General features: G+C 47.4%; 1 long non-coding RNA gene across 1 annotated transcript; it reads right to left on the bottom strand.

The window, feature by feature from the left end:
- Window positions 1–204: 204 nt before the first annotated feature.
- On the bottom strand, window positions 205–12,062 carry LOC135973186 (uncharacterized). Its single transcript, XR_010589888.1, has 3 exons — window positions 11,766–12,062; window positions 3,568–3,745; window positions 205–1,259 (listed from the first exon to the last, which is right to left on the bottom strand). It is a non-coding gene; the product is annotated as an uncharacterized LOC135973186 (long non-coding RNA).
- Window positions 12,063–12,820: the final 758 nt, after the last annotated feature.

Raw genomic sequence — 12,820 nt, 5'->3', positions numbered from 1 at the left:
ACAAGGTAGAGGAGGCAATATCTTTTTTGGGATCAACTTCTGTTGGTGGGAGAGAGAGGTTTTTCCAATAAAATATATTACCTCGCGCACCTTGCGTCTCTGATATCTTGGGACAGACACAGCTACAACAAAAATGCAGATTTTTTTGAAGAACTTTGAATGGATGAAAGGCACTTGTGTTATAATTACAAAGTATTATTGCTCTTATTATAACAAACTTTTTTTTTATTCAGGCATATCAGTTTGTCATTTAGCTGTTTCTGAATTTTAAAGGGTGGGTTTCACAAAACAAAACAAAGAGCTCAGGAAAATAAACATTCCAAATGACGGAAACCCCAGTTGCTGGGGTTTTTGTTGTTGTGGTGGTTGCAGTTTTGGAGTCATTCCAATTTGGCTCTGAATTAAACTTCATTATTAAATAGGAAAATAAAGGTACAGAAAATAAAACTTTGATCAACGCTGTCCCCATTAAATGAATAGGTTTGGAAGTTGTTGCCTTAATGCTGCTGAGGTGTGTTCATAGTCACCCCTCAGCCTTTCCTGGTAACACCCAGAGATGGATTATTTTTGTTTGTGATCCAGACAAAAGCTAAAGTGAATTGTCTGTTTATTATTCAGTTTCTGCTCTCCAGCTGGAATTACAGATGAGCCACTTCTTTAGGTGACAATGGAAATTATTCTTATTGCAATGTATTATTATGTGTAGAATTAAGTTCTTGCTAGAAAGCCTAGATAGCACTAGCTGCTACTCATTCCTGTATGGTCCTTGCTAGAGTTGATGATTGATCTCCTGTGATGAAGGCAACACAAACTTGTGAAGGCAGTGTGGTCTAGCAGATAGAGCACAGGTCCCTGGGTTGTGGTCTCAGCTCTGCTACTGATGTACTGCATGATTTTAGGCAAGCCAATTAGGGCTAGATCCACAAAGGGACTTGGGCGCTGCAATGCTTAGCATTGCTATACCTAACTCTTAGGCACCTTGCCAGGCAATGGCATTCCTAGCCCTTAGTTAGGTGCCCATACTCCCCAGGCATTCTATGAGAGAGTTAAGTGACTAAGCAAAGGACTCACAGAAGCTAGCAAGCTGAGTGGGGGAGCCACTCCTGGAGTAGGACTGACACAATTATTCCAGCAAAAAACTTTTAAATGTCAGCCAGGCCTGAGACTCCCAAGAATCAAATAGCTAGCAGATGGTAAGGCTTCTAATTGATATACATTATTTTAGATGCAAAAAGTTGATCCACAAATCCATCCGGCATCTGAAAGAAACAGAAAAGATTTTATAGAATGACAAATGTCATCTTCAGAGCCGAGTAAATGATTCTCAATCATTTGTTCAACAATTTTGGCCTTTTTTTCCTCTGTGCAATTTGTTGATGAAGAGAGTGCAAATTCCTTCAACAAACAGTTCTTGCCCTGCATTCCATTAAATATTGTCAATGTCATAACTGAGAACACAATTCGTAATTCACAGTATAACTGATGCTACCAATTTATGCAACTTATATAATTAAAAACTAACCACAGCCCTGATCCTGCATCTGAATCAGCATGGGCAGAACTTTGGAGTCCTATTGACTAATGATTGAGCCAAAGGGCTTTGCATGAGGGGATGGGTCCACACACATAAAGCTTCTTGCAGGATTAGTTGCAAAGACAGCATGTCTCTTCCATGGTATAGTTTGTAATTCACAATTTATATTGTTTTGGTTAGTTAGAAACATCAGCCAATTAGGAAGCAGAAAAATATCACATGGACTTTATGAATAATCTACACAAATTGCAAATTTTATAGATGAATCTACAATTTGAGCTTGGTTTGGGGGAGACGAAAGCTAAAATTTCCAAGTTTCAGAGCTGGAAAAGCTCAAGAATTTAAATGTTTACAGAAAGTGATCTCAAAAGGGTAACAAATACCATTGAAATGAAATTCACTTTTAAGTTCAAATACACATTCACAGAATTTTTTCCCCTGGTTCATTCACTCCGACTTAGCTCGAGCCTGATCCCAAGTCATTGAATCAATAGAAAAATTTCTACTGATTTCAATAGGCTTTGGATTGGGCCTCTGGTCCTTCCTTGACTGTGCCAGAGGAAAGATACAATTTCATCATGTCCTACGCAGGTGACCTGGATCACCAACTCCCCTTCCACCTCCCACAGTTTCAGAGATGAATAACTAAATAATTATGAAACACTCTCACGCAAGGGTATCTGTTAATTCAAAAGCTTGCATGAGCCATCTGTCAGGTTTTAACATCTACATTACCATGAAACTATTTCAAAACATCTGAGGAGCAGAGGAAGAAGCAGCATTGTGAACATAAAATGGTCTCTGTGCAAAGAGAACATTTGAAATCTCTATGCTTTTCCTTATGCAAGATGACTGACAAAAATACCAGCTTTGCAGGCTGTGTCTAGTAATGTTAGCATCTCAAAACAAAAGAATAACTGTGCATCAGATAAGGTGAGCTGTGATTTTTGTAGGCATAATTTCCAGCTGAGTTATATATTTTCATAGCAAGGATGGTCTTGTGATTAAAGCATTGGACAGGGACTCAGGTGATCTTGTTTCAGCTCCCAGGTCCCAGATTCACTGTGTGACTGCAGGTAAATCACTTCATCTGCTTGTGCCTCAGTTCCACAGCTGTAAAATGGGAATAATATTTCCTAACATTGCAAGGGTGCTATGAGGATATATTCATTAATGCTTGTGAGAAGTTCACATACTGTCACATAGGGGCCATAGAAGTAGATAGACAGACCTGTGTTATGCAGTAGTTGATCATAATGATCCCACTGGCCCTGAAATCTACGAAACCATCCAGTATTCTGATGCAGAATCTGTTTGCAATTTGCACTGTGGATCCTTTTCCAGTTTTTATAAAAGCCTTATATTCAGGTTGCCAATTTTCAGTCTTTTTTTCCCCTCCTTAACTCTGCTATTTTTGGATTGCTTGACCAGTCACTATTCCCTTCTCTATCTCCTGTCTTCCTTTTTTACTATTCAGCTGTAAGCAACCTTTTTGAAATAGTGGACTATTGCTGTTATGTAACTTTCATTGCAGACCATAGTAATTGGGCCAAGTTCCCCAGGTTATAAAAGTAGAGCTGGGTGACATTCGTTGCATGTAACTTTTTTCCAGTAAAGAATGGACACTGAAATATTTCACAGATTTGCTTCGATGTCAACAAATCGTTTTGGGCAGAAAAGGACAAATAAATAAATCCAAAAATATCAATGTATTTTGTTTCAATATTTTCAAAATGAAATGTTTTGAAAAGTCACTTTGAACTGAAAGATCATTTCAAAATTTCCTTACATTTTATTTAAAAAACAATAAGAAACATTTTTAAATGGTCAGACTTGAAACAAAACATTGGTTAGACTTGAAACAAAACAAAAATTTCCCGACTTCTTAATTAGCCGAAACTTTAAAAAAATCGTTTTTGGTTTGACCCAAAATGTGTTTTCCCCCAGAATTGCCAGAGACCTGATTGGCTGTTTGCCAGCTCCATATTAAAGGTTCTGAATTCTAAGAGAACCATAACTCTGTGTTTACAAACCTCAGGCGAGTGATTGAGTTGAAATCATCCAAACCGAGTGGTCTTCTGTTATCAAATATTTCCACTAGATGGTGCAGCATCTTCGTGGATCAAAGGACAAAAAGGAGACTGAAAAGTCGCAAGGAGAGGAACTTCCATTCTCCATTCTATTCCATAATCCCATCATCAGTGGCAGTTTCTGTGGAGAAGGTAAGGGCAGTGAGACCAAAGTCTGCTCTCTTTGGCAGAGGTGGTTCCTGTCAGGCAGGGCTGAGCACACCAGAGGGGCAGTGTGGGAAAGTTCTTTTCATATGCTTGGTTACAAGGTGCAGTACAAAAATATGTATAAATGAGTCAATGAAAAAAGAGAAGCTCTGAGACCTACACACAGAATTGCCGTAATATCAATCACATGCCTGAAATCCTGACAGAATTTATTACATTAGGAGAACAATAGGATCATTTGGAAAAGCTGGACACAAGAATATTACTAGGCTCCGCTCCTTATGGATTAGTGAAGGAAGCCAGACAAAAAAGGAAAAGGGGGAATGAAATTCCAATTTAAACCTACACTCATCCTAACCCAGAGAACAGGGATCAAACTCAATTACAGCAGGACTCAGCTTTTGTCCACTACCTGGTGAGATGCTCTGCTGTTTTAGCCTCCATTTGCACCCGTTGTTTGGCTTCAGATGCTCACCTTAGTAGCTGTGACCTAGATCCATGAAGGTATTTAGGCTTCTAATTTCCTCTGAATTCAGTGGAAGTTAGGAGCCTAAATACTTTTGTGGCTATGGGCCTGTATGTCTAAGTGCCTGATAAGGGGTACAAATCAAGCATCCAGCATCTAGTCAAGAGAAAGAAATGAGGCAAATTGTCCCCACAAACAGGGAGGCTCCAGTTGGAAAAGGAGTTATGGAGCTAATGGTTTTTGGAGCTTTTGGTCCCTCAGGAGAAACCTACACAGTCCAGTATAAATCAGTAGATACCAAATGAAGGGTTCTAATGGAGTCTAAAGGTAGGCTGACACTGCAATGTAAGCCCAGGGTTAATAGAACTTGAGTTAGCAGAACGTGGCTTTGTTAAGCTATGGCTTGAGCATCTACACTCATTTGTTACCCCATGTTAGGAATTGTTGAACCCTGGGTCCCAACCTGAAGTTTCAGCATCTTCACTCTATTATGCAGGCTTGAGTCCAACCACCCATATCCCAGACTTCTTTGCGCCCTCCCAAAATATGGCTGCTCTAGCCCTTTGTTCATGGTGCAGTGTGAGAAAATGTGAGTGTCGAGAAGACAAAGAAAGTTGGCCCTTGAGATTGTGGAATACTCTTGGTGGACTCATAGGGCATGCCTACACCGCAGTTAAGCACCCATGACTGGCCTATGCTAGCTGACTTGGGCTTTCAGGGCTCAGGCTACGGGGCTGTTTAATTTTAGCTTAGACCTTTGGGCTTAGACTGGAGCCTGAGTTCTGGTACCCCATGGGGGGCGGGATATCCCAGAACCTGTGCTCCAGCCCAAGCCTGAATGTCTGTACTGCAGTTAAGCAGCCCCGTAGCCTGAGCCCTGCCAGCCGAAGTCAGCTGACACGAGCCAGTCACAAGTGCTTAATGGCAGTGTAGACATACCCTTTCTGGTCTGGAGAGCACTGAGCTGCTGCTTACTATAAGTCTGGAGCCATTTCTGCCACAGTTCTCAGCAGAGGGCAGCGTGTGCGCCCAGCATGTTCTTTCATTCTCACGTAAAGTCGCAAATAATTTTTTCTCTCAGCTGAAAAACTTTCATGAGACAAACAAAGGTTTCAAGGCATAATTGAAACCTGAGGTCCAGATCCTCCCAGGGTCACCTCAGTTCAGCTCTTTTGTGCTATTCTTTTCAAATGCCAAAAGGGCTGGAAAGTGGCCTAAATGACTTTCTGGGATTCTCCAAACATAGAGGAAACCTTGGGTGAAATAGGGCTAGTGGATCCAGCTCGTACCTCATGATGTATCACAGCTCCTGCTGTAGGGGACATGATGGTGTCAGGGAAAGAGCACTGGGCACTCAGGTGATCTGTGGCTGCTAGAGCAACTCCATGGCATCTGGGGTAACTTAGAGCAGCCTTGTGGCATAACCCTTGGTCCCACTCCCCCAGCTGAGCATAGTTCGGCAGCCATATTGAAGATAAAACATAGGACTGTATTTGGATATGGTAATGATACAAAATAAACTCAGCACATCCCTAATATAATTAAGTTATTATTAGGTAGTCTTATATCCTTTCATGGGTATCTGCCATAGCTTCTCACCAGCCTTGCTACATGCTAGACAACTCTTGGTTTATAGCACAGAAAGGTGAAATGAAAAAGGTTAATCTATAATCTGCAAATTTCAACATAAAATATTTTCTGTAAATCACCCACTCAGCATCTATTAGAATGATGCACTTACTTATCATTCTTCAGTGGTTTGAACATAAAGGGCCATATCCTCAGTGGGTGTAAATCAGTGCAGTTCCATTTCCACACAGATTAACCCCATCTGAAGTTGATTATTTACAACCCTTTTCTGAGGATCTGGCCCGATGAATGTATCTGTTAAATAATAATTGTAAGGACTATCAAGTAAACAGAGAAGTTATTCAGTATAAATGGGGCCTGAATGGAAACAGATTTTCCAAGCTAATTTTGCTTAAAACATCAATACTCTTCTCCCTCTTCAGACTCTTAACTCTGTGTTTTAATTGCATTTATGTTCACCAGGCATGCCCTGTCAGTGTAATCTGTAGTGTGGCTACATGGAACAAGTGGCCTTGTAATCATTTTGTCCAGCTGTGCACTTGGAGATAACTAGGCTGGTATTTTGCATGCTTTTGCAGTGGCTGCTACCAGTTATTTTGAATGTATAGAATTTAGCACAATGCTCGGTGATCAAAGTATCCCACTTCATTGATGTTATGTTTTATCCTCCACAAAGAAAGAGGAGATGGAAGGAAGTAGAAGTGAAATGGCTGTAATCGAATTTCTGTGCGTAAAAAGAAACTGTCAAGTAGTTTAAGCCTCCGGTTTGACCTACAATAATGGTTCTAGTTAAGGCGGGGGAGGGGGGGGGCTCTGCAGATTTTAAATGTCTCTTTCTCTCTCACTTTTTTAAAACACAGCACTTTGTTATCCACATTGCAAATACCAATAGTGCAATTGGCACTAATTGGCCACATTGCTGGGAGCTCCAACAGAGAAGTTGTGACTGGGCAGTGCTTTGGAACTACTCCATATGAAGCCAGTCAGGACTCTGGGGGAGCCTCCTCTCTCTGAGCATATGATCGCCAGGGCAAGAAGCTTACACAGCTTTGACTTTCCTGGATCTGACCTTGGAGCATTCAGCATTAAGTTGTCATGGGATAAGAGGGAAGGTCCTTTCATGGATTGAGAACTGGTTAAAAGACAGGGAACAAGGGAAGGAATAAATGGTAAATTCTCAGAATGGAGAGGAGTAACAAGTGGTGTCCCCCAAGGGTCAGTCCTAGGACCAATCCTATTCAACTTATTCATAAATGATCTGGAGAAAGGGGTAAAAAGTGAGGTGGCAAAGTTTGCAGATGATACTAAACTGCTCAAGATAGTTAAGACCAAAGCAGACTGTGAAGAACTTCAAAAAGATCTCACAAAACTAAGTGATTGGGCAACAAAATGGCAAATGAAATTTAATGTGGATAAATGTAAAGTAATTCACATTGGAAGAAATAACCCCAACTATACATACTAGGGTTACCATTCGTCCGGATTCTCCCAGACATGTCTAGCTTTTTTGAGTTAAAAATAGCGTGTGGTGGGAATTTGTAAATGTCCGGATTTCCCCCCCCCCCCATGCAGAGCGCGCACAGCTGACAGGGCAGCCGGCCGGATCGTGCCACTCGCAGGGGGCTGTGGCAGCCAGAGCCCCTCCTCCGCTTCCCCCTCCTCTCCCTTGCAACTTGAGATCACTCCCCTCCTCTCGCTCCCCCCACGCCCTGCATTCGCAGATCGCCGGCCATTTGCATCGGGCCTCCGGCAGTCTGGAGTTCCTCCCCCTGCTCCCCCTCCCCTGCTGCCCAGCGCGCCGCTCCGCAGCACTCTGTTCTGAGCGGCACGGTAAGGGGGCCAGGGGGTCGGAGAAGGGGCAGGGGGGTTCTGGAGGGGGCAGTCAAGAGACAGGGAGCAGGGGGAGGGTTGGATGGATCGGGAGTTCAGGAGGGGCTGTCTGGGGGTGTGGATAAGGTTTTGGGCAGACAGGGTACAGGTAGGCGGTAGAGTCCTAGGGGGGCAGTTAGGGTGGGGGGGTCTCAGGAGGGGGCAGTTAGGGGACAAGGAACAGGGAGGCTTAGGTAGGGGGTGGGGTTCTGGAGGGCACTTAGGAGCAGGGGTCCCAGGAGGGGCCAGTCAGGGGACAAGGAGTGTGGGGGGGGGTTGGGAGTTCTGGGGTTGGGGCTGTCAGGGAGCAGGGGTAGGGAGAGGGATCGGAGCAGTCAGGGGACAGGGAGCAGAGGGGTTTAGATGGGTCGGGAATTCTGGGGCGGGGCTGTCAGGGGGTGGGGAGTGGTTGGTTGGGGCATGGGAGTCCTTGGTGTCTGTCTGGGGGTGGGGGTGTGGATAAGGGTTGGGGCAGTCGGGACAGGTAGGGGGTAGGGTCCTATGGGGCCAGTTAGGATGGGGGAAGGGTCTCAGGAGGGGGCAGTCAGGGGACAAGGAGCAGGGAGGCTTAGGTTAAGGGGTGGAGTCCTGGGGGGCAGTTAGGGGCAGGGGTCCCGGGAGGGGGCAGTCAGGGGACAAGGAGTGGGGGGGAGGGTTGGGGGTTCTGAGGGGGACGGGAAGTGGGAGGGAGTGGAAGGGGCAGGGGCGGGGCTAGGCCAGGACTGGGGCGGGGCTAGGCAGGGCTCCTCCCATCCTCTTTTTTGATTGTTGAAATATGGTAACCCTAATACATACAATATGATGGGGGCTAATTTAGCTACAACGAATCAGGAAAAAGATCTTGGAGTCATCGTGAATAGTTCTCTGAAGACGTCCACGCGGTGTGCAGAGGCGGTCAAAAAAGCAAACAGGATGTTAGGAATAATTAAAAAGGGGATAGAAAATAAGACGGAGAGTATCTTATTGTCCTTATATAAATCCATGGTATGCCCATACCTTGAATACTGCGTACAGATGTGGTCTCCTCATCTCAAAAAAGATATACTGGCATTAGAAAAGGTTCAGAGAAGGGCAACTAAAATGATTAGGTGTTTGGAATGGGTCCCATCTGAGGAGAGATTAAAGAGGCTAGGACTTTTCAGCTTGGAAAAGAGGAGACTAAGGTGGGATATGATAGAGGCATATAAAATCACGAGTGATGTAGAGAAAGTAAATAAGGAAAAGTTATTTACTTGTTCCCATAATACAAGAACTAGGGGCCACCAAATGAAATTAATGGGCAGCAGGTTTAAAACAAATAAAAGGAAGTTCTTCACACAGCGCACAGTCAACTTGTGGAACTCCTTGCCTGAGGAGGTTGTGAAGGCTAGGCTATAACAGCGTTTAAAAGAGAACTGGATAAATTCATGGAGGTTAAGTCTGTTAATGGATATTAGCCAGGATGGGTAAGGAAGGGTGTCCCTAGCCTCTGTCAGAGGGTGGAGATGGATGGCAGGAGAGAGATCACTTGATCATTGCCTGTTGGGTTCACTCCCTCTGGGGCACCTGGCATTGGCCATTGTCGGTAGACAGGATACTGGGCTAGATGGACCTTTGGTCTGACCCAGTATGGCCATTCTTCTGTTCTTATGTTCTTATCCCCTTCCACATCATGCGCTTCCAGCAGCGAGTCCGCCTGGGCAGGGTTCCTGGGGAAGCCAGAGGGCGCTGCACCCCAACTCCACAGTCAGACGTGTCTCTCAGCCAGTCAGTAAAACAGAAGGTTTATTATTTGACAGAAACACATCATAGAACAGAACTTGTTAGCACAGAAATCAGTGACTTTCAGCCAAGTCCATCTTGGGGAGTTCTCGGCCAGAAGCCCTGGACCGCCCCTCTTCCAGTCCCCCCAAGCAGACTTCCAGCTTCCGGCAACCTGACCTCAGACACTCCTGTTGCTCCTCCTCCTTGTCTTTGTCTCACTTCCCAGGCAAAGAGTCACTTGGTCATCACCTGGTTGCATCCCCCTCCTGGGTTTCAGGTTACAAAGGGCACCGGTCATATCACAGGTGCAGGCAGCTGGAGCAGCCTCACCTGCCCCAGAAGTCTCAGCCAAAGTCACACACCCCTATTCCCACCACTGAGGTATTGGTGCAGCATCCAGGGAAACTGAGGCACACACAGTATTCATGCAAAACTGTAAAACTCACATAGGCTCAACAGTAAGACTCACATACAACATAATAAGGGAAAATCCCCACTTCATCACATCTCTCCCCCCTTTGAAACTGAACTGAGTAGGGTCACTTTAGCCAGTGGCCTGGGGAAGTTCAGGCCCCCCCTCTCCAGGACAAGGCATCAGCTATAACATTTGCACTCGCCTTAACATGGACCACCTCCATCTCATTCTCCTGGAGGGACAGTGTCCACCTCAGGAGCTTGACATTGGCCCCTTGCATCTGGTGCAGCCACAACAGGGCGAGTGGTCAGTGTACACAGTGAAGTGGCACCCAAATAGATCTGGCTGCAGCCTTTTAAGAGCCCACCCCAGGGCCAGGCATTCCTTCTCTATGGCCACATAGCTCTGCTCCTAGGACAGCAGCTTCCTGCTCAGGTACATGATGGGGTGCTTCTTCCCCTTTGCATCAGTGTGCATCGGCACCACACCCAGCCCTGTGTCTGAAGCATCAGTGAACACCATAAAGGGCTTGTCAAAGTCTGGGTTTCCCAGCACCGGGCCCTTGACCAGATCCTCCTTCAGCGTGCAGAGAGCCTTCTGGCATTGCCCCATCTAGACCAGCTTGTCTAGCTTACCCTTCTTGCATAGCTCAGTGATGGGAGCTGACACAGAGCTAAAGTGGGGCACAAACCTCTGGTAGTGCACCGCCATCCCAATAAAGGCCTGGGTTTGTTTCTTAGTCTGGGGAGTAGGCAAATCTCTGATCGCCTCCATCTTGGCTGGCTCTGGCTTTAGGCAGCTGCTCCCCACCTTGTGGCCCAGGTATGACACCTCTGCCATCCCCACCTTGCACTTGCCAGCTTTTGCAGTCAGCTCTGCATCCTGGAGGTGACCCAGCCCCCTCTTCACATGGGACACATAGTCCTCCCAGATCTGGCTAACGACACAAATATCATCAATGTCGTCTAGGGTTAAATTCCCCATCCCCCTCAGTAACTGATCCCCCTGGTGCTGGCAGGGCCGAAAGGTAGGACCAAGGATTTGTACAGCCCCAAAAGAGTGACAAAAGCAGGTTTCAACCTGGCATCTGCATCCAAAGCCTTTGGTGAGAGCCCCAGTCATGGGGTACCGAGTCCCCCACAACTTGTCTAGGATCTCATCAGGCCTAGGCTCGGGGCAAGCACCAGACATGGTGATGACATTGAGCTTCTGATAGGCCACACAGAATCAAATCGACCCATCTTTCCTGGGGACCAGCACCACAGGAGAGGCCTCAGTGGACGGCTGGATCACCCCTAAACCTCCCTTTGTCACAGAGGTCAAGGGCTGAATGAGCCTGGGGTGAAATCCTGGCCCCTTTGAAGTCACCCATTGGGGCAGCCATGATTTCACTCTGGAGAATAAGCTACCCCGTCGCACGTAAGGTGGCCCCAGCAGGTACAGTGGGAGGACCTGATCCTGCAAGGAGCTGAGTCCCACCAAAGGGGCTCTTGGCACTTCTAGGAGGGGCTCAGCACCTTGCAGGTTCAGGGCTTCCATCTCCAGGGCTGTCAGCGCACCTTATTTCAGAGGCACCACATTCACACTCACAGAGTTTGAACCACCATTATTAAGAAGTGAAAAGAAGAGCCTGCAGCAGCCACCCTGCCTGCCTGACTCTTCTGTAAGGCTGAGCTGTTTAATATTGTGCACAAGAAGGTTCTCAGGGTATGAGAGGGGAACTACTAGATTAGACACAGTGTGGGCCAATGGAGACAGCACTGACCTCACACTCAGGAGATTTGGGGACTAGTCCTAGCTGTGCCAATGACTTGCTGCATGACTGAGTAAGTCACTTTCCCTCTCTGTACCTTTAGCATCTCAGGGCAGGGACTGTCTCTTACTTTAGGTCCCTGATCTTGGTAGCATTACCTCAATAAAGTCCAGCTGCTGCTAAGTCCAGCTGCTGCTTGCTGCTCTTCTTGTTGCTGCCGCTGCCGCTGCCGCTACTGCGTGAGTGAGTGAGTGAGTGCGGAGGGGGGGGCCTTGCCGGCCTGCCCCCCCCCTCGCCCTCGCCTCCGGAGGGAGAAGCATCGGCCCCCCTACGCCAACACCGATACCATCTGGGGGCCCACCTGTCTGCTTGCTTGCCTGCCTGGCCGGTTGCCCGGCCGGCTGACTGCCGCTCGCTGCTGCTGCTGTTGTTCCTGTGTGGGAGCCGCTGCCTCCGTCGCGGAGAGCGAAGAGACTGCGTCCCTGGTTCGGGAGATTGTGGAGGGGGTTGTTTGAGGACTGTGTTTTGAGTGACTTTGCCATCTTTGCTCCTGGGGTGGTGGTGCCCCCAGTCGCGTTAGGAGTGTGGACGGTACTGAGCCTCTCGTTTGTAATTCCTCGGACTGGAAGCCGTCGCTTGCCAGGAAGCTCCGAGGTCGACTTGGGAGCCTGCTATCCCGTCCCCCGTAGCGGACTGTTGAAGGGGGTGTGGGGGGGGTGCGGTGCCCCCCCCCCCTCGTCCATCTGCTCCCCCTCTACCACCACCCCCACCGCCGACAGCTGCCGACAACCCCTCCACCGCCCCGCGTGCCACCTGGACCTGCTTTTCGCCCCTCGGCGGGGCTGTTTGCTCCCCCCGCCATTTCCATCGTCCGGGACTGTTTACTTGCAGCAGTGAACGGCAGAGCCTGCGCTTCGTGAACGCTGTGGGTGCATCTTTTCCCCCACCCTGGACTTCTCCTGCCCCCCAACTACGTTTCGCTGGTGGGGTCCCCTCCCTGTAGCCCCCTTTGTATTAGTTGGCCCTATTTTACCCCCCTCCTTTTGAGCCCCTTCGGTTTATTTTTTTGGTGCCCATTCCCCCCCCCCCTCGGTTCCTAGCCTGCTGGCCGTGTTCCCGGCCCTGTCCTTGGGCTGCGGCTGGCTGGAGTTTTTCCTCCTACCCCTCCTTGTCCTTGGGCTGCAGCTGGCTGGACATTCCATTCTGTTTTCGA

The sequence above is a fragment of the Chrysemys picta genome, chromosome 8 (genome assembly GCF_011386835.1).
Source record: "Chrysemys picta bellii isolate R12L10 chromosome 8, ASM1138683v2, whole genome shotgun sequence".
Classification (NCBI taxonomy): Eukaryota; Metazoa; Chordata; order Testudines; family Emydidae; genus Chrysemys; species Chrysemys picta.
The sequence above is the reverse complement of the archived record's forward strand: the minus strand, read 5'-3'. Positions and strand labels throughout refer to the sequence as shown.